Here is a 23,761-nt window from a genome sequence, read left to right as displayed (position 1 = left end):
AATGGCGTCAATCCAGGAGGCAGAGCTTGCAGTGAGCAGAGATTGCGCCACTGTACTCCAGCACTCCAGCCTGGGCGACAGAGCGAGACTCCGTCTCAAAGGAAAAAAAAGGAAAAGAATGAAAGTACAAATAAATCATGAAAATTATTTTTATGTCCATTCCTGAAATGTTGGCTCAGGTAACTTATTGTTAAAATGATGATAAATTATTTCATTTTCTAAATTCAGCTAGCAAGAGACATTTCTCCAAAAAGAATAAAAAGAAAACAGCAAGTTGACCTTTATGTTTTAAAATTACTTTTTCTCTCCAAACCAAAAAGTGAAAACTCCTACTCACATTATTCTAATTATCTTAATTTTGTTAAAACGAACAAATGTGGCAGGCCATACTTGGAAGAACTTTTAGTGATATATCTCCAGTTAAAGAAATGTACTCCCCCAAAACAAGCATTAACTGGCTTTTAAATTAATTATAGTTTTTATTTCAGTGTTTCTCCTCTTGTCTTTAAAAGCTCTTTATTTCCAAGCTCAGCTTGAAGGAAACTAAATAATGAAAAACTGTTTCATTGTACGCTTAGTGGAATATTTTGAATTATGGTCAATAAGAACATAACTTCATATTTTTAATACAAACTTTATGGATTCAGGGAACATAGAAAAATGTCTATTTGATTTGAATATGCACAATAAAAATACATGGAGGTCCTAAAATATTTCAAGTACGCTGCTAAATTAAATTCCAAATGCATTCCTTATCAGATCTCTTTGAATATAAACTGATAATTAAACAAAGGAACCAACATGGCCTTTGGTTTCTTCATCTCAAACAAGGTGATTAGATTAATACTGTTTCATGCTACAAAAGAAAAGATCTGTGACTTACATTTGTATCTGCTCATTTTCAGGTAAGAAGCAATATTGCCACAGCCTGCATGATGGATGGTAATTGTCAAAAAAAATTTTATGAATTCTGAAAAATAATGGCAATAGCAATGACATAGTGTTTTAAACTCCCAAATGCCGGCATCAGAAAAAGAAAGGGCAACTAAATGGTAAAACCAAAAAACAAACAAGTAAACAAATAAACAAAAACCATTGGCAATGCTTAGGACAAAAGTAGATAAGATGTTCCCAAACTCAAAATGGAAACGTGTAAGGACAAGCAACCAACACTCACCAGAGACCTGCATGGTATCAAATCTGTGTGGGAGAAAGCAAAGAATAATCACAGAGCAAAGGAGGAACCTGAGAATGGGAGAGCCTCCAAATAGCCAACCAGTATTCACTGGAAAGTGTGGAGAGCCAATTTGAGAATAGAGGCGGAAACTAGCCAGGGTTCCAAATCTAAAACAGGTGAGAGAAATTAAGTATGTTGTAAGCTTTGAATCGAATGGAAATTCAATCTATGAGCTTTCAGAAGTGATCAGCTGTAGCTCTCTTCCAGGCCAGAACCCCCTCATTGAGATGAAACTCCTGGGGGTACATCAAATTGAGCAGGACAGTGTTAAGACAAAAGAGGAGAAGGGGCTTATGGAAAGAGGCCAGGAAATCTCAGAAAGCAAGACACCATCTTGTTTGAGTATACTTGAAAACAACAATAGGGAAAACTATGAGAAGTTAGAAATACTATCCTGGCCCATGCCTCCTTTTAAAAGTTGAGAAAAACTGATTTCTCATAAAAATGTGGTGAGACAACAAATGAGGCCAAATTTCATGCCTTGATATAAGAAAAAAAAAAAAAAAAAAAGACTAAGAAGCAGAAAAAACACTACCAATAATGAAAGCATGTCAGAAAAATGTGCCTACATATCAGACAAACTAGTTCAAAATAAGCTATTAGATATTAAGAAATTGTGTAAGATATGAAAGAGCAACATCAGAATCTAAAAAACTCAAATGAAGTGACAGCTCAAAAAATAATTCAAAATAAATTTTTAAAAAACAATTTTAGTAATGAAGAATAAACTTGAAGGAGCAGAAAAGCAAATAGACATAGTACATAATGTCTTATGAGAATTATAAGATGAAAAGGAGGATTATTTTCAAAATTAAAAGGGAATTAAGACAAAAATATAAAAGCAGTGAAGACAGAGTTAAAAATGATTTAAGAGAAGTGGTAAATATTCAGCATAAGCAAAGACGATTCATACTGATAATAGGAGTCCCTGAAAAAAGAAAACCTAAGCAAGATTTGAGAACATTTACTAAAAACTATAATTTAATAAAACTTTACTTAAAATTTTCCCAGCTGGCACAGTGGCTCACATCTGTAAGCCCAGCACTTTGGGAGGCTGAGCTGGGAGGACTGCTTGAGCCCAGGAGTTTGAGACCATCCTGGACAACATGGTGAAACCCCATCTCTACAAAAACATTTTTTGTTTTATTAGTCAAGCATGATTGTTCATTCCTGCGGTCCCAGCTGCTTGGGAGGCTAAGGTAGAAGGATTGCTTGCCCAGGAGGTGGAGGTTGAAGTGAGCTGTGTTCATGCCACTGCATCCCAGCCTGGGCAACAGAGCAAGACCCCGTATCAATTGAAAAAAAAATCCTCTAAACTACATATGAAGGTTCATAATTACTAACAACAAGACATATGCTAGTAGAATTTCTGGAGTTTAAAGAAAAAGTGAAGGCCGAGACGGGCGGATCGCGAGGTCAGGAGATACAGACCATCCTGGCTAACACGGTGAAACCCCGTCTCTACTAAAAAAATGCAAAAAATTAGCCAGGCACCTGTAGTCCCAGCTACTCGGGAGGCTGAGGCAGGAGAATGGCGTAAACCTGGGAGGCGGAGCTTGCTGTGAGCTGAGATCCGGCCACTGCACTCCAGCCTGGGTGACAGAGCCAGACTCCATCTCAAAAAAAAAAAAAAAAAGAAAGAAAGAAAGAAAAAGTGAAATAACCATTAGGCATTTAAAAAAAAAGAACAACAAGTGACTTATAGAGGAAAGAAAACTAAATTGCCATCTCATTAATTATCATCTTCAGGCATTGTTTTACATAATTCTTATACATTTCCTTTTACACAAGAAAATGAGGTAACAGGCCAGGCGCAGTGGCTCATGCCCCTAATCCCAGCACTTTGGGAGGCCGAGGCAGGCGGATCACCCAAGGTCAGGAGATCGAGACCAGCCTGACCAACACGGCAAAACCCCATTTCTACTAAAAATATAAAAAAAAAATTAGCCAGGCATGGTGGCCGGCGTCTATAATCCCAGCTAATCGAGGGACTGAGGCAGGAGAATCGCTTGAACCTGGGAGGTGGAGGTTGCAGCGAGCTGAGATGGGGGCACTGCACTGCACCCTGGGCTACAAGAACGAGACTGCGAGGTCTCAAAAAAAAAAAAAAAAAAAAGAAAAAGAACGAACGAATGAACATAGCTAAGACATTCTGAGAAAGAAACTGAGTCAAGGATGTTATTCAGCCCCAATTAACATTCAAATGTTAAGGAAATAGACAAATTGTTATCAATGTAGAAAAAACAAACAAGGAATTAGTGTTCCCATGAGCCTTTCTACTAGAATCTACTAAAGAACAAACTTCACACAACCGGAATGGCTAGAGATTACCATAAGGCATAGGTAAGGATTAAGTACAGCAAGGATTAAGTGGTAAGGATTAAGTTCATATAAAACTGAAACTGAATTACTATTAAAAGAGAAGGAGAGTTTAGTATTGATAGCTGTAAGTTCAGACAACATAGATGGTGCAATCATTTTAAAGGGGGAAGAGGGACAGGAAGGGTAGGGAGAGCATATGCCGAGAAAATTTTTAATTGTTTGCAGTAGTCATGTTGGTGGTAGCAGTATTAGCATTGCTATTATGAGTTTGTTAGGCATAATGTAGAATAAAGTTAATGAATAATTATGGGATTCTCAGTGTGGAAGAAAGCAGATACAAATGTAATTAACAAGTAAAGGATTCAGTAAAAGCTCTATAGTACTGAGGTATTCCTAGTGCTCGGATTGTGGTCTTAAAATATCTTTTCTACTAGGGCTTCTTAGAGCATGATTCTCAATAGGGGTGACATTGCCCCCAAAAGGAGAAAATTGGTTTACAGGAGATGAAAAAAATCTTACAATTGTTTGTGATCTTCCAAAGCTCAACCCAACCTGAAAAAAATCTTATTCCTTAGTATTTAATTTACTTTAATTTTAGTTATTGATATTAATTTAATTTTTGCTTAGTTAAAACATTTTAATTTTTTCTGGGGGGTGATAATTTTTTGAGAGATTGAGACACAGTCTCAAATGGCTGATTACAGGGCTAGAACAAGAAATATATAAAATAAATATGGAATATTTTGTCATGCCAGATAAGAAGCCACTATCAAAGATTATTAGGGTCACATCAAAAGATTCAAGAACTTGGAGAGACTTCCACTGGTTGAAGATGAACTTCAATAAAGACAATAATTGCCATGAATTGAAATCTACCAAACATATTTAAGCCATAAGTTTATAATGACACTAAAAAATGGCCATTGGTCACCTTCAGAGATTATAAGAAACTAATTCATTATCTCAAATTCTACCTTTCTGTTATGCCCTATACCACTGCGTAATGATTATTTTTGAACTCAATGAATTAAGAGATATAGTATGTTCACACGACAAAAATAGAGACAACCAGACATTATGTGCCTCCCATAGTTTTTGTAAACACCAGCACGTCTTGCAAAAGGCATTGAACTGGTGTCTGATCAGGCTTCTGGATCCATTGGCCAAATAATAAAAGTGATTTTCTACAAATGATCAGTTGTTGTCATAAAAAACACAAGAACAGCTTGAAGGTTCTTACTGGCCAAAATTGTATCAATTTCAGCAACAAAATAGTGATCATAAAGTGTTCCAATCCATTAAATAACAATCTGTGCAACCCAGCTGATAGAAATATGCAGGAATATATATTTATTTTTAATAAATATTAAAGAAATAAGAGAATTTAAAAATTGCAGCCATCATAGTAATAATTGAATCAGGCAAGAATCAACAATGGATACTAAAAGTAATAGGAGATAGTTTGCTGAGAAACATATTTATATAAACTCAACATATCTCCACATAAAGTACTTAACTAATTACAAAGGGGAAAATATAATTGTTTCACAGAAGAGAAAACTGACAGACAACACTTTAAACCAATGATTCAATTCAACATCACCAAAAATGTGATAAATTGGCATTGTATGCCTCCTGATCTGATACATCATGAAGAACAGAGTACTTGTGTAATACTCCTGCCAAAAATTCATACATAGAATTTAATCATGAGGAAATACTGAACTCCTATATTAGGGAACATTCAACCAAAGCAAAAAAAAAAAAAAAAAAAAAAAAATACGTATACCTTACACATGTCATAGTCACAAAAGACGAGAAAATACTAAAACTATTCTAGACCAAACAAAACTAAAGAGACATGACAATAATTAAATGCAACATGTAATTCTAGATTAGGTCTTTCACCTATTTGCTATAGGGTATTATTGGAACAATTAGCAAAATGTAAGTAGGGTCTCTGGATTAAATGGCAGAATTGTGTCATTGCTAATTTTCTCTTTCAGTTGGTTATACTGTGATTACCTGGGTTGTATAGTGATTACTTTAAAAACTGCATACTGAATATTAGAGGAAATAAGGCATCTTGACTGCAATTCACTTTCAATTTGTTCAGAAAAGAAATTGTGGGCAGTGGTTGGTGCCAGGGGCGGTGCCAAAGAGAGAGACAGAATGATAAATGATAAAGTAAATGTGGAAGGCCGAGCACGGTGGCTCACGCCTGTAATCCCAGCACTTTGGGAGGCCGAGGCAGGCAGATCACAAGGTCGGGAGATCGAGACCATCCTGGTTAACACGGTGAAACCCCGTTTCTACTAAAAAAATGCAAAAAATTAGCCAGGCACCTGTAGTCCCAGCTACTCAGGAGGCTGAGGCAGGAGAATGGCGTGAACCGGGGAGGCGCAGCTTGCAGTGAGCCGAGATCGCGCCACTGCACTCCAGCCTGGGCGACAGAGCGAGACTCCATCTCAAAAATAAATAAATAATAATAAATAAATAGAGTAAACGTGGTAAAATGTGAACAATTAGTGAAACTGACTCAGGAGTATAGGGTGGCTCTTTGTTCTTGCAACTTATTTGAAAGTTTGATACTATTTCAAAATAAAACGTTGAAGAAAAAAACCTCTCTGTCAAGCAACTTTTAGGTCAAAGAGGAAACCCAAAATCACAGAATGTCTTTATTTAATGACATCAAAAATACTACATTACAACAAGGATTGTGCCTATTTCATAGGGCTAATCTGAGACTTAAATGAAATTTGAAAGTGCTTAGGAAGTATTTATTAAATGATGCATTCCCAATGGAGAGTATATTACCTCCCAAGAGGTGAAAATTGGTTCTTGGGAAGTGAAAAATATTAGATATTAAAATCATTTGTGGTTAACCAAAACTCAACCCTATTCAACAAAATTTTATCCTTTACTATACAATTTTTTATTAATGATAAATTTAAGTTTTTTCTTTTTAAAAGGACAATAATGAAATAAAGGTTGAAAATTATTACCAAGAAAACTCCAATATGCTACATAGCCTGTGAAGAAAATATATAGCCTCAAATACTTAATTTTTAAAAAAGAAAATCTAAGCATTACATTCAATAGATTAGAAAAGGCAAACAATCCCGTAAGAAAGCAAAAGAAATAAAATAATAAGTGTAAAACCAGAAATTAATGAATTTTAAAAACCAAAAATGAGTGGAACTAATAAGGTCAGGTTAAAACAATAAAAAAAACCTCACAAATGTACTCAAAAAAACACGCAAGTTACAAAACAACACACAGAGTATATTCTACACATCTTATACTCTACATCACACCCTTATGACCCACCTTTGGCCAACAGCCATTGCTGTGGAAAAAAAATGCATGCAGATGTAGCATGTCCCTCATCTCTACCAGGGGTTTTCTAGAACTATGGTCAACATAAAACAGCTGTCTGAGAGCTGGCAGATTCTTGATTCACTGGCATAAGATTCAAAGCAGTAATTTGCAGTGAAGGAGATACAACAATGGACACATGTCCACAGGCTAACAGGACAATGAAATGGCCCATTTCATTGTCCTGTTAAAGGCTCAACTAAGGGGCCAGTTCTAGGAGAAGACTATTTGGTCAGGGCACCATCCTCCCAGTTGAAGTTATATGCATGGAATCAATGATCAATATAGCAGGCTAGGTTGTTCATAACTGGAATACTTCAGAGAAAACAGGATGCAAATAGGATTGGTCTCTCACCATTACTCTCCATGACTTATTTGCAGAATTTGTGCTTCCTGTCCCCTCAACATTATCCTCTAGTAGATACTTCCTTCAAGAGACCTGGCCGGGGTTCCACTGAACCTGGAGTTTTGACAACTATATGGACTTTGTCATTGGAGGCAAAGAAAAAAATCACCATGGGGGTGCAGATAATTGGCCCTAAATACCATGAGGTGCTAGAATTGCCACTATACAACCGGAACTGGAAACAGCATATTTGAAACCCAAGAAACCCACTAGGACATCTCTTGGTGTTTCCTTAGTGAACATTAAAATGACATTAAAAACACTGATACAACAAGTATTGCCCATCTCACAGGGTTAATCTGAGGTTTAAATAAGATTTGAGCTAAAAAAAATTATGGCCCAATAAGGGCCATAGCATTAATAAGGGCAAAGCATTAAAGACTTAGATCCCTCAGGAATGAAGGTCTGGATCACTATATCTGATAGAAACCTAGGCCTGCTGAGGTGCTGGCTGAAGCGGGGAGAAACAAGAACAGGTGGTAGAAAAGGGAGGTGATAAATACCCAGTGTAGGCTCAGAACAACGATAGCAGCAACAACCTGCTTGTTGTACTAAGTTTCCTCTATTAAGTCTTTTGGAAATCTTGTAGCCAGCTGCCATAGTGAAGTTTCTGTAATGGAGTGGATTTAAAGGAAGGAGGTATCTCTCATTGCCTGCCCCAGGGTTTCTCTGCTGCTGCTATGTGGGACACTTACTGAACCCATGTGGTCTGTTGGATGCATGAAGGAGCCTGAATTGGAGGGAATTACTAGTCCATAGTGAAGCCCCTAAGCATAGGGGTATAGGAACCAAGGGATATAATTGCTCTCCTTTTCTGACCCTCAAGTAGATTATTCTGAGGCACATTCCTCCCAGCTTCTCAGAGGGCCTCCAGCTGGTCCTTCAGGAGCTATTCCAGAAGAAGGCATTGTTATCATGGAAGATGACAGCTCCATGCGTGTCATTGCCCTGAAGACCTAGTACGACAAGATGTGGTGGTGGAAGACGATAATATTAATGATTCTCACCCTGTGTCGGCCTAAGCTAATGTGTGTGCTTGTATCTTAGTTTTTAACAAAAAGTTTTAAAAGTAAAAATAATAAATTTTTAAAATCTTCCAGAATAAGGATACAAAGAAAACGTTTTCTACAGCTGCCCAATGTGTTTCAAGCTAAGCATTATTATAAGAGTCAAAAAGCTTAAAAATTTAAAAGTTTATAAAGTAAAAAGTTACATTAAGCTAAGATTAATTCATCATTGAAAAAAGTTTAATAAATGTGGTGTAGCCTAAGTATAGTGTTTATCAACTCTACAGTAGTGTACAGTTGTGTCCTAGGCTTTTACATTCACTCACCACTCACGCACTCAGAGCAACTTCCAGTCCTGCAAACTCCATTCCTGCTAAGTGCCCTACATAGGTGTATTATCTGTTATTGAGCAAAAGGGACTCTGCGTGATGCATTCGAAGCCAATACTATGACACCAGGTTTTTGAGAAAAGAAAAGCTTTATGTTGAAAGTTATCTCCCAAGGAGACAGGAGTCAGGCTCAAATCTGTCTCCCCATGTTTGCTTTAAGGCAGTAATTTTATTAGAAAAGGTTTAGTGGGTGGATTTTGAGATTAGCAGATCATTGGTGGAAGGAAGGGGGAGGTCTAGAAAGCACTTAGGCATGCACACTTATCTCTTCATGCTACCTTATGGATTGAATGTGCAAATTCAGGGTGGAATTAGTAAGAAACATGCAGTGTAAATTTAGGCTGTAACATCAACAAGCTTGTTCTGCACAAACTCAAGTCAGCCACTTTGGTTCTGACAAATTACAGTTTTTTTATCTCAGAAGGGAGAGAGTTTCACTGTTTCAACAAGTTGTATCTTTTCTTATCTGCCATCCTGCCTCAAGAATGTCTGTCATTCATTTATTTAACTATTTGGCACATGGTTTCAGGAATACCATTTTTAATCTATTACACCATATTTTTACTGTACTTTTTCTATGTTTAGATATATGAATACTTGTTATTGTGTTACAGTTGCCACCAGAATTCAGTACAGGTATATGCTATATAGATTTGTGGCCTAAGAGGTATAGGCTATACCCTATGGCCTAGGTGGGTATTAGGCTATACCATTTAGGTTTAAGTACACTTTATGACATTTGAACAATGCTGAAATCACCTAACACACGTGTATTATATCCTCACCATTAAGTGACACATGATTGCAGTCACCTGATTGACACTTTCTCCTTCCCAGTCTCACTCTTCCTATTCCCTCACGCTTGTTCCCTAAACCACTTCCCAATATAAATTACATGCTAATAGCATTTTTGCAAAGATTTTCATGGTATACTAAACCAAAAGGTATATAAAAGCAGAGAAAAAACTGAATACAGGTTATTCTTATTTTCATGGTGAATTCTGAATATTCTAAATTTTTAACACTGAACATGCAATAACATTTTCATCCAAAAATATATAAAACTAATGCTTTCAAAATTTCTAAGGATTTGGTTATAATGCCTTGAATTAGCAGCAAAGGCTCTAGAAACACGAAGATAAATTAGTACCTGAATATGTTAACACTAGGTTTCTGGTTAAATGGAGCATACTCTCATCCAATTCACCAGTTACCTTTAAATCACAGAACTAAATTGGGAGACAAAGTAATTAAAGCTGTGTCCTTACACAAAAATTATTGTTACTTTTTACTTTTTTCTCATTTTGAAGAATTGAGTATTTCTGACCTTGAGTCTCAATGAAATTCCAAAATAGTATAAAGCCTCAATCTGGTTGAAAACAAATATGTCTTTAAAATACTGATGTAAAAATAGTCACGAACAGTCTGTTTTATTATAGGAATGTTATTTCACTTTTTTTTTTTTTTTTTAGGTTACTGCATGAAAACGAGAAGCTTCTGAGCTTTCCTTGTCTCCATTCCCACTGTCCTGATATTCCCGTATTTTCCAAATGTCATTTGTAGAAGCCCAGTCACAGACACAACCAATATTACTCTTCAAACAAAACTCCTGGATTCAACACAGGGATACAGTAATCAGGACCATACCAGGGAAGGTTCAGATTGGGGCAAATTATCTTTAGGCCATCCTTCTTCCTCTGCCAAAACTTGCCCTGTTCTGTACCTGTTAAGATTAAGAGCACCATGTATTTCCAAACCACAAGCTCCTTCACAGCACTTTGTACAATTATAATCACCAAATTAATTCTTGAAAATGAGTCAATGCCTGTTGTTTCTACTACACTAGCAATGCCACAATAATGACAGCCATGCCTCTTTGTCCATTGCTATATCTGGGATGCTAGGACAGAGCCAGCACCCAGTAGATGCCACATGTACACTAAAGGCAGCCTTGAAAGAAAGGTTTGTATAGAAGTGGGAACAGAAATAGCAGGGATAGACCCACTTCATTTTCTTGGTGAAAAGGAGATAATTAAATCTGATTGTAGGTCATCTCTGTCAGGCAGTCAAAATAATCCTCTAATCCCCTGATCTAGGTATTTTTCTGAGTGGAGTAGTTATCAACACATCCTAAAGAAATTAAAAGGTCTGTTTCAAATAAAAATTCCTCTGTCAAGAAATAAATTCTAAATATACTTCTCTTGAATTTATGAATTCCAGGTGGAATTAAAGAGTCATACCATATAAATGATTTTTCCTATGTTTACTAAAGTAGGCATTCATTTTGTTTCTTTAGAACACTTTTTTATTATACATCTCTTGATGAATAAAATACAATAACAGGGGTCTCATTTTCAGTAAAGCTGAGAAGTCAAACTATATTTCATAAAGCCTGAAAACATAATTTGTTTTCCATTTAATACCCCCGTCTGCAAATGTTGACCATTAGAAACACAGGATTCCTTTTTATAGTTTTTGTAATTCTAATAGCAAAAGTACAACCAAATAAAGGTCTCAAATATTTGTGCTTAATTTCAATTTTCCTTCAGCTGTTGTATATACTGTTTTCCTTTCTACATGAGTGGAAGGGGTCTAAACTTTGGAAGTCAGTTCTTTTATATTCATAATGAGTTTCAAGCAGTAGAAATAATCTTGGAGAGAATTTACCCATATCTAGTTCTAAAGTATGTATTTTAAAATGTATTTGACTATCTTTATAGGAATAGTGCAGTATAGAGAGTAGAGCTTCATAGGAAATCACAACTTACCAAACCTGCTGAGGAAGACCGGCCTCAGGAAGAGATACCTTGCTGATACGCATAGTTTTTTCTTCTTGAGGGCAACAGATCTTTCACGTTGTGTTCCCCTTTTGCCCCAATATATTGTTTTGCACATAGTAGGCACCCAACAAATTTGTTTTCAATTGAATTTAACTCTTTCCTCAAAGTTGAGGTTTATACCCAAAGGTAAACTAACAGCAGTAGAAGTTGTTGCCCCTCTCAGATAACCTTTGTGGACTGATAAGCTCACCTCCCAGCTGCTGAAATTGCTCTAGCTAATAGCTTATACCTGTGACCATCGCTAGAGCATTCCCTCAGCTGGAGATGCCTGGAAAATCACATCACCATTATCACCATGCCACGACCACCCCTGAGGATGGCCAATGATTGGCTAACACAGAGTGCAGAGCAGGTTCCTCTCGCCTGGAGATCGGACAGCTCCAGGTGGAACCACTTATACTCCAGAGCCCCGCGAATCAGGCCAAGGCTGGATGCTGGCCAAGGCTGGATGTTATCCAAGACCATATCATTGCTCAACGCCTCCCCTTTGCCAATTCTGCTGCCTTCACTTCCTTACAGATTTTTCCTGAGGAGCATTTCCTCATTAACTCACGTATACCCAAATCCCTGCCTCAGGTTCTTCTTTTAAGTAATATAATCTAAAACACACATACTCTCTCCCTCAAATCTGCTAATATGACTCATATCCTCCATAAGTTGAGCTTGGGTTTACTTCTGCTTAACTTTGTTTAATAAGTATTGACTATTGCCTGAGCTTCCCCAGGCAAAGACAAAGCGCTGGTTCCTAAAAAGGCAAAGGGTCCCAATCAGGCCTGAGATTAGTCGAGAGGTCATCGTTAAGTATGCTCCTGTAGTGTCAAGACTACTTGAAAACATAGTTAGCAATTCTGAACATAATTGATTGTAAGACTCATGGGACTAGATTCCAATATAAAATTAGGATACCAGCTCTGTGGAAAAATTCACATTCAAATGATTTGCCATTACTTATTATCACATAAAATTGTACAGTTATTAGACCACTAAAAGTCTGATAACCTGGTTATCAATAAATACAGTATTTAATCGGGTTATTGTGCAAAAGTTCATAGCAAATGTATATGTCATATATTATAGTTATATAGAAAATCAAATTTGATATATGAATGAATACAAGATGGAACTTTTTCATATAAACATCTAAGAAACAGAGTTGAGGTATAGTTTTTACCAACAACTAGAATGGGAAAGTAAATGATCATGTTCAACAGCAAACTCGATCAGTAGCTTACATTTCCAGCCCTCTCCCAGTGTCAATAATCAGATAACTTTAAGCTGCATCTCTGTAATTCTCTAGATCTTCATGATCTCAAGGTGGCTGCAGAAGCTCCAAATACCATGTTTCCACCAGAATGTCAAAGCCAAAAAGCACAGGAAGGGATAGCTGTCTCACTGGGGAAAGAAATCTTTCCCAAGCTACCCCAGGAAATGTACCCAGGTCAGAACCAAGCCTCATGACCACTCCAGGCCAGAAAATAAGCCCATTCTCCCAAAGACCATTTTCTCTGCCTCAAAGCTGAACAAAATTGGAGATGGTGGAAGCAAAGTTCGGATCCAGGCAATAAACAATTCTGCTATATTTAACATTAAAAGCCAGGGAATCCCCTTCAGGAAATTTCTTTCTGAATCTCCTTCTCAAAGTTTTAAAGAGTAATTTCACCACACTCAAGGCTCCTTCCTCTTAGACAATAAGCAGTTGCACTTATATATAATGTATATACTGTTATAAGAGAGAGAAATATTCATTTCAATTCAAAGATGTAAAGAGTGGTATACTGTAATTTTTCTCCAATAAATGTGGAAAAAACACCTAAAAATAGACATTTTTGGTCTGCACATTTTACAATATTATGTAATTCTTCACATGTAACAAACACTGAATTCATGTTGTCCATTCAGAGGGGGCAATGAGTACAGACAGCCAAGGGCCAAACAGATGTGGCTTCATTCTAGGCTCTTTTACTTACCAGCATGTGGTAAGTCACTTACACATGTGACTGCTGTGTGCCTCAGTTTCACTATCTGTTGAGGGTGAAGATCACGTTTTGGGAAAAAAAAAAAAAAAAAAAAAAAAACAAGAGCACAGTTTCTGGGCCATGAACCATAGTAAGTACTCAATAAATGATAGCTATTATTATTAGTTCAGGAGTCTAAAAGGTGAAACTATGACAGTTACCTAAACAAATATTATTTTCCTCAACTACAGCAAGAAAGTAAAAATGACCAGGATCAGCTTCATCTCTTTCTAACCAAATTTCCTCTGACCTGAAAGTGTCTAAGAAGTTATGATTTACTGACAAGAATTCACAGGCCTGAATGGTCCCTTCAGAGAAATTCCTTACAACGTGCCTCCTAGATGACTTATGATTCATTGGACTTAGTTTCTGTTTTTCACATGAATTGTAGTAAGGAAATCCAAAAGTAGCTAATCCAATTTCAGTCCATTTTCAATATCAATAATGGCTTTCACCTATCTATTTCTCTTTCTTGGTCTGAACGGTATAGTTTTATGTGAAAATCTCTTATTTCTAAAGGAAAGTAGTTGCATACTTATAATACACATAAGTTCCATCTTGTAAGCCTCTAAGATAGCATCAGTTACCTATGTATAGAAGGAAACCCAGTATTCAAAATGCCTTCTCACATTTCAGAAACACTGTCCTCTGTGGTATGAGAAATATTTTTATCCGTAAAATTTCTCTAGATGATATTTTTCTCTCCAAAGGTACATCAACCACACATTAAAGTGGATGGTTTTTCTAGCCATATTAATAGTTTCACAATATGGATAGAGTTTATCTTTGCTATTCTAGTTCCTGTGCCAAGTAAACTATGTCATGAACTAACAATACTTGGGACCTTTAGGTAACTGAGGAATTATATAAGCCAATCTTTAGGTCCTAACCCACAATTGTCTTGGATTTCTTTTGTATGGGACTATTGGTGGAAGAAATTACAACTTTCCTCATATTAGATACTTTCTTTTTGGAACACCTATATTTGGTTTGCAGAAATAAAATACCATAAAAGAAAACTAATGATTTCTAGATGCATTATAAAAGATACATTAAATAAGAAATTAAAATCTCTTTTACCAAAAAAATGGATAAAATTCATATGGTTGAAACCATTATTTGACCATAGGGAACAATACTGATAAATAAATTGCCTGCTGTAATACCTAACAAAATTTATAATATATGTTAGTCAGTTTTTTGCTATAGAAAAAGCAATCACAAAATTTTAGTGTTATAGAACAATGACACTTATTTCTTACTCCTTTGTCTGCAGGTGAGGAGGCTTCAGCTGAAGTCCAGGCATGGCCAGGCTTGACACAAAGCTTTGGGATGATTCCAAATCTGTTCTGGGTTCCAAATCTGTCTTTCCTCATTTTGGGCTCAGCAGATTACCCAAGGCATTCTCTCATGGGGATGGCAGAGAGCAAAAAAGCATGCTCAAATACCCAAACACATTTCAAATGCTTGTATCACATCTGCTAACATCCTCTTGGCCAAGGCAAACCACAAGGTCAAGCCAAAAGTCAGAGCAGGGAAGTAAATTCTGCTCTCCATGAGACCTTGGCAAGGATGTGACTGTATACTACTTCTACAGAGGAATAAAGATTTGAGTCTTTATTGATACAAAAAACAATAAGAATGTAACCTAAAGTATCTCTGTCACATGTGCATAGGGAGACATATAGGTGGATATTTATATAGCATTGTTTATAAATAAGCAAGGAATTATGTGTTTCAGTAGGGAATGGGGAAATAAATAATAGTTCACTCATATAATAAAATTTACATATTAGTTTAAATTAAATAATGCCATAACACGGCAAATGTTTTTTTAAAAAGCATTGTGGATCAAATAAGGTACAAAATACTATATGTAATGTGATACCATTTATGTAATTTTAAAAGAACACACAAAGTAATATCATGCATTCTTTATGGATATACACATTTGTAATCCAGAACAAAAACATGATGGAAAAGAACATGTAATTTCAATGTAGTGAAGTGGTGGCAGAAGAGATGAGACTGAAGTTTTAGCAATCACACAAACTTAATTTAAAAAGAAAGAGCCCAAGCAGGGTGCGGTGCCTCACGCCTGTAATCCCAGCACTTTGGGAGGCTGAGGCGGGTGGATCATGAGGTCAGGAGTTCAAGACCAGCCTGGCCAAGATGGCAAAACCCCATCTCTACTAAAAATACAAAAATTAGCTGGGCGCAGTGGCAGGTACCTGTAATCCCAGATACTCGGGAGGCTGAGGCAGGAGAATCGCTTGAACCCAGGCATCAGAGGTTGCAGTGAGCCAAGATCGCGCCACTGCACTCCAGCCTGGGCAACAGACTGAGACTCTGTCTCAAAAAACAAAAAAAAAGCCCATAAAAATATAAAAATATGGCAAACTGTGACTATTTCTTAAATCTGACTGTGTGGTGAGTAAATGGATGTCTGTTCTTTATATATTCAAAATATATTATAACTAAGAATTATAAATATGTTTTGTTAAATAGCATAAAGACTAACCCAATTACTCAAAATACTTTTGGAAAACACTGTCTCATGAAACTTAAAGATTCACTGAGCTGAAACAATGAGACAGCCTGAAGACGCCACAACACTCTCAGTAATTTGTCCATATATTATCAATTCTCACTCTCTGGGACTACTTCTCTCCTTATAGCATTTAGAGGTTTTATTCAAAACACTTCCATAATCTGTGAAAAAGCCTGATGTTTGATGACAACTTTAATTGTGGAGTTGACCACCCATGCTGAGCAATCTGAGATTTTCTGGATTTTGTCATACATATACCTCCCTGGGAATATTTTTAATGCACAGAGACTGTAAGTAGCAAATAGAATAATACCCAACTTTGGCCATCTTCTTTGTTTTAAGGAGAGCTCTTGTTGGGTTGCAAATATAGGCTTGATTAAAATCTGAATGTGTCCACAAAAAAGAACTCTCTAACTGAAAATGTGTTAGGGAGATTTGTGGGTTCTGCCAAATCTCAGCTGAGGATAGAGGGCTACAAATATTGAACACCTAGTGTATATGGCAGGCATTTGTGTCACAAGTATGTTCCCACATGATCTTTTTAACAATTATAAAGTATAGGAATTATGTCCTCCACTAACAGTAAAGAATGACAGTGCAGAGAATTAAGTCCAGATCTGTCTGACACCAAAATCTGTGTTCTTACATCACATCACTCTGCCTAAGTTAGGGCACTTGGAGAGATCCCAAAGGGTCACCCCATCATCACAAGAGGCCTGCTAGAAAAAAAACCTCTATCCATGATGTCTACATTATTTACACTTGAAAAATCCCAGGCAAAACAGTAAAATCAATGTATTTGGTCTCTCAATACTCCAGCCCTCTTTTTTCTCAATTGATTTAGAAACCTGCCTTTTTCAGGCTTACATTGTTCCTAGGTCACCCCTTTGTTGACCAGATATCCAGCCCAGACTTACTTCTAATTCACTGACAGTATCTCTTCCTTCATTCTCATTCTCTATTGAAATTATCAAATCCTCCCAGCTAAGCATCACAGAGGAAAACATTTGAAAGACTGATTCATACTAAAAATGGACCAATGTGTATAGTCCTAGAAACAAGTGTAAAAAAATGTTATTATATAGTGACTAAGAGTGAAAACTAGCTACAATTTCCATCAAACGACCTAAAATAGTATTACAATATAAAAGCACATATGGCAGTTCTATGTCATAAAATAAAATTCAGCCATATTGCATTTTTTAGAAAATGCTTACAATTATTTATGGATAGCATTAATGAATTTGCAACTACTGTATCTTAGAACAAATGTAGCCAACTGGACAACTCAATGTATTCCTTGCCCTGGGGATGTCAAACAAAGATATCAGAAGAGAACAATGGCCCCACAAGAGTGCAATCTCTCTAGATGATAAAATGTTACATAAGAAGAAGAATGGGTGAAACAAATATTATTCTTTCTATTTCCTTTGCAGGAATACATCACAGTCTGGGACTAATATATTCAACCATTTTCTTACTTTAAGTCTCAGAAGGCACCAGCAACAAGTCTTTTTATCCCATAGAAGAAATTAATATTTTCCTTTTTGTATAAGCTTATACCAACTACCTAAATAACACAACATACTAGAGAAACCCTGAATAATACCATAGATTTTAAGAGCCTTCCAATGCAAATGACCCCCTTCTGCTCAGAAAACCAAACCAAACCGTCTGAGCACTTCATGGGCACTATGCTCATGCAACAGGTATTTACTAAGCACCTACTATGTACCAGATGCTATGCTATGTCCTCAGGATACAGTTGATGTTAGGTAGCACCTCAGCCCCCAATATCCTCTGTCCCTTATTATTTATCCTGTAATCCCCTCTCCTTGAGTGTGGGCGAGACTTAGTGACTCTTCTAATAAACAAAATGGCAAAAGTGGTGGGATGTCACTTCCAAGATTACATTATGAAAATACTGTGGCTTCCATTTTGGATGCCCTCTCACCCTGGAGAAAGTCTGCTACCATACAGGCAGGCATCCCTGGCCCATGTGAATTAGCCTGAAAGCAGATCATCTAAGCTTGCAGGCATGGGCTCAAGAGCAAATCTTTCCTTCTAAGTTGACTGCAACCTCAGGAGAGGTCTTGTGCCAGAGGAATCCAGTTAAGCCACATCCAGGTTCCTGACCGGCAGAAATTGGGAGATAATAAATCTTTGCTGTTTTAAGCTGCTAAATTTGGGGGAAGTTAGACAACTATAGAAAACTAATACACAACGGTTTACAAGACAAGGTCCTTGCCTAAGTGGAGCTTACAATTGAGTGGGTACTGATGGATGATAAACATAAATACAGATAATATCATTTTACATGGTTTTCAATATTATAGAGAAAGTAAAACAGGGTAATGGAAAGAAGAGTGACTACATAAGTGGATGGAAAAGGGAGACCCATCTGCAGAGACTGAGTGAAATGGACCTGAGCATTCAAGGCAAAGGACATATGGGATTGCAATAAATTAAATGAAAAAGTAGGTATGAGAAGTCACCCAAATTCTGTTAAGCTAAACATTAAAGAAGTTGACAAAAATGTAAGGAAATACTATTATTTTCAATATTTTTTTATTTTGAAAATTGTAGTTTTTTATTAACTATGTTATGTATATTGTATATTACTGATATTTTTAGGTGAATTAACAAATATTTTAAAATTCTGCTTTAATTTTTAATATAATAACTATCAATAGATATAACTCATGTAAACTAACTATTTTGGGGAACCCCAATAATGTTTAAGAATATAAAGGGGTCCTGAAATCAAAATGAATGAGTACTGCTGGTATAGAGTATTGTGGAGCATGGTTTGGAATGTGACTCTTATTCTAAATTGAATGGGACAAAATTCCATTGAAATGTTTCTAATCAGAATGCCGGGATCTGACTTAAATATTTAAAAGGTTATTTGGTGTTCTGTAAGAAGAATGGACTGAAAGGGAGAGAAATGAGAAAATCGGTCAGCACTTGACAAATAATTACCCACAGAGGTTTTCATGAGGACCTGAAAAGGAACAGTTCTGAAACTGAGAGTTGAACTTTTCACATTAGAAAAAAATCCCATGTGAAAATCACCTATGTCTCTATTATGCAACTGAAGGCTTGCTATTATCATATTAATTTAAAAACATAGGATGAAACAAATCCTGATGATTCAGGATGGCATTTCTTTTCACTTGTTTTACGGACCCTGGTAAATGTATCCCAAGCCTTCATGCTGTACTCTGTGGACCTTCCCTGAGTACACTACATAATTTCTAAGCAAAATAGCAAAATTATACTTTGGTGACATTATCTGCAAGATGAAACAGCCAGAAAACAGGGCTCCCTGCTGGCTGCATTAGGCCTTGCTTTTGCCATTATGAAATTCATGCTTCTATAAATTGGCAGTAATGGAATTTCACCTGCCTTTTAAATAGCACTTTTCGAGATGAATAAAATGTTATCTCTAACACTGATATGCCACAGAAGTAGAAAACAAACAAATCAAACCAAAAAGTGTCTAATTTTATTATATCATTTGGTGAAATGTGGTGGGGATTTTTCCTGCCAAATATCAACCTACAGAAACAACAGGATCTACTCTGACATTCTATAACATTAAAATCTCAATAAAACTGAATTACTATAGATGTTTTAAATATCTTTACTAAACTTTTCTGCCAATTCTAAGAAAAACCCAATGCTGTCACCAGCTAAGAAGTTTTAGCTTGATTCCCCCCCTCATAATTAGTGTTTCAAGAAACATAGTTAAAAGGCCAGGAAAAACAGAAATTATATGTTTTTTTTAAATTATATGAATTTCTGACTTTGTTCATAACTCTCTTCGTGAACTAACCAAACACAAAGGTAAATGCCTACCCACTGTATCCTAAATACAATCCCACATATCACATCATTCTCATTGCGCTCAGTAATTTCCTTGACTTACCTCTAGAAATGTCAAGCAAAAAAAAAAAAAAAAAAAGAAAAAAGCTTCCAATAATTTTTTTTCTACGTAGAAAAGAAACTGGATGGCATTAAAGAATAAAACATAATGACACAAAGAGAAGTGAAAATCTGCTATGGATTTGGTATAGTGTGGCTAATTTGGGCTACAGAGTACTATTTTAACCTAAATTGCTCATCAAGGCTTTCAACACAGAAAAGTAAGCAGAAGAAATATCAGATTATTACATTCTTTTTGGGCCAGCTTTAAGCAGGCAGTTTTAATATTGCTCTTGACCAGTGGCAGAACAGAAACTATTTTCTTGGCTTTGTGATTATGAAATCAAATGTGGAGTAAATGCAAACAAACCTGGTATTAAAAGGAACAGCTTTTCTGAAATGAAAGTGTGATTTTTTTAAGCTCTCCTTGCAACCTAATGGAATTTACCAGAGTGAATTTTAAATACTATGTTTGAAATAGAACTTGATTTGCAAAAATTCATTTCTTGCAAGTTTCAAAACTGTATTTAAAGTAAAGCACACAAAGCTTATTAAATTATTTGCACAATAGCTAGAGAAAGGAAACCCTGGCACTCGGTTTAATTTTCTTCTACTTCTCTCCATCTCCCATCCTTTGCTCTTGCCCTAATTGACAAGCTCTCAAGACCTCACTGGTCCTGCTTGGTAGGGTAGTAATGGCCATACAAAGCAGGAAGGTTTAAACAGAAGTAGCACTGAGTGTGCTATGGCCAAGCTTACACGGGGCAGCTGCCAGCATGATGTGATTTTGAACATTCCAAAAGGCCTCCATGCCCCCAAAATTTTCCCACTAGTTTCTACTTCAGAGCAGAAATTTCCATAGCTTACACCCTTTGACCCAAGGAAGTGGAGACTCTTGCCTAAACACCAATATTACCTAGAAGATAATAGCATAGCAAGGTTTAAGTGAAAGGTAAAAGAATGACCTTGTAAGAGTTGTGAGCCAGCACAATAGTGAGAGACTGCAAAATCCAGACTAACCAAAGTGGAAATTTCATGTACAATAAACTTGTGTGGGTGAAATGAGAAAGTACAGTGTCACTAAACTGAGACCTTTGTGCAGAAGTAACATGGTGAGTAATGGGTGTTCCCTAACAAGACAAAAGGAATCTTCCTACTGGAGCAGAAAAACAAAGTCTTGAGATAAAAGCAAGTAAGGAGATACAGGAAAACCATGTGCCAAGGAAAGAAATCAGATATAAGTCATAGGAGTTTTTCTCTGGGGCATCTTTTTGCTTGTTTGTTTGTTGTTGTTTTTAAAAAGGGGTCTCACTTTGTCACTCAGGCTGGGTGCCATGGCACGAACATAGTTCACTGCAGCCTGACCCTCCTGGGCTCAAGCCATTCTCCCACTCAGCCTCCTGAGTAGCTAGAACTATAGGCATGCACCACCACACCTGACTAAATTTATAATTTTTTTCTTAGAGACGGAGATCTCACTGTTGCCCAGGCTGGTCTCAAACTCCTGGGCTCGAGTGATCCTCCCTGCTCAGCCTCCCAAAGTGCTGGAATTATAGGCAGGAGCTGCTATGTTTGGCCTTCTCTGGGTCATCATAAAGGTATCATGTAACTTTCCAGCAGTTGAAGAAAAAGGATATGATAAGCTTTGTACTCAAATATATTGATACCATGGCATGGAAGTGAAGTGGAATTGTTCAGTAGGTTGGCACTAACAGTCTGTAACTTAGGAAAAACAGGACTAATGGTTTTAGATAAAAGAATTTTCCATAATGAATTGATGGAGGAGGATGAAGTAGTGACATTGCCAGCAAAATATATTAAAGAAAGTAGGACAAGAGCTATAGCTATGGGAACCAGGAGTAAGCACTGAGTGAGGAAAGAAGCAAGAGAAGGATTTGGGGATGAAAAAGAGGAGCAAGAAGGGTGTAGATAAATAAAGGAAGGTAAGAATTTCAAGGAAAAAAAAAAGTGTAAACAACAGTGCCAACTGCCGAAGAGAAGCAATCAGGGTAAGAACTATTCAAATGAGCCTGGGTGGAGCAGGGGGGAGGACGGCGATGAACTTCACTGAATAGGATGAGTGGAAAGGTAAGGACAGACTGTGCTAGGAGAAACTAGAGGCACTAAGCATAAAACACTCAGTGGCCATTAAAGGAAATACAGAAGCAAACATAGCTCAAGGGAGGAACAGTGTTAATCAAAGATTTTGCTCAAGGTAGAGGAGACCTAAAATAAAAAGTAGATCTTATCTCTTCCTTCTGGCTCTGAAGATGGTAAAAGCAAGCTAAGTAGACAAGAATTATTTTGACCACAAATCTCTCCAGAAAAGGAACTGGGAAAAGATTAACTCCCCCTCTAAAGTAACATATGTTGGCTTCTCCTCCAGATACATTTGTTAAGGAATGTAGGATGTTCCTCCAAATACTCCCCACTCCATTCTACACCACCCTACTCCCACCCCTGGGATATTATTTTCTTTATACCAGTTCCCCTCCCACTGGGTCCCAGTTCACCCGTTTCTCACACCAGTCCTGGTGGTGAGACTCATTCACTTCCCTTGTTTTCAGCTGAACTATCCACTTTCCTCTAGACCAGGGTTTCTTAACTTCCACACTGTTGTCATTTCGAGCCCAGTAATCTTTTGTTGGGTAGGTAGGAGGCGCAGTCCAGTGCAGTGTAGCTTAGTAGCATGCCTGGCCTCTCCCCACTAGATGTCAGTAGCATGTCCTCCCACCGTCAAGATAATAAAAAATGTCTCTAAACATTACCGAATGTTCCTTTATGGGGAAAATCCCCCACACCCACATTGAGAATCACTGTTGTAGACACTTCTCTCCCCCTATTCTCCCTATAGACTGAGATAGACATCCTGCTCCACCCCACTTCTCCCATACTACCTGTCCCTGAAACAAGCAAATGATGCTTTTCTTTTTCTTTCCAACAATTTTCACTACTGGAAACTAATGAAGTTTAACAAATACCATCCTGACAAAATTCCAGTTTCAAGAATGCTCACAGAGTTATCATGCTCCTTAGATTCCAGGGAAGTGTGAAGTAAGCAAGGGCTGTAGTTTCCATGCCCACTTCCTGGTCTCCTTTCTTAGCCAGCATGTGGGATATGGCTACACCCCAGGTGATGGTGAGACTGAATGCTGGACCTACCTCCTGGTTCACGTTAATGTGGACACACAGTCAAGTTGGTAAGTCTATTAGATCTGGTAGGTTTGGCAGGACAGCTCTCAGCACGTTGGACTGGCCCTGTGCTGGTCCCTCCTTTCTCACTTGTATTTCTCAAAAATAGTGATACAGTGTGCTGAGAATGTAACATCCTGAAATAGGGAGATACTGGCCAGCACATCCTGGGCTGGCTCTGTTCCAGTGCCCCAGAAACAGGATGCCCTTCAGTGCTTTAGCCCAGTGAGTCTAGCAACCCTGGGGTATAAAACCTAGTGAGGGCTGCTTTCCTGGGTCCCTTAGCTACTGTACAAGTAGGGCATATGAAGTAGAGACTCCATCTTCCACAGGAAGCTTTCCTAAGCCTTGGGGGACTGACTGACTTGCAATGAATTCTACACTTCTGTTGTCCCTTCCTGCCTATCTGTAAGTAATAAACTTGCTTCATGTGTCATGTTGTGTGTGTGCTTTGTCTCACCAGACTCAGACAAGCTGATATCCAGTTCACAGTGAAC

The sequence above is a fragment of the Rhinopithecus roxellana genome, chromosome 3 (genome assembly GCF_007565055.1).
Source record: "Rhinopithecus roxellana isolate Shanxi Qingling chromosome 3, ASM756505v1, whole genome shotgun sequence".
NCBI classification, from domain to species: Eukaryota; Metazoa; Chordata; class Mammalia; order Primates; family Cercopithecidae; genus Rhinopithecus; species Rhinopithecus roxellana.
This window is presented reverse-complemented; position numbering follows the sequence as displayed.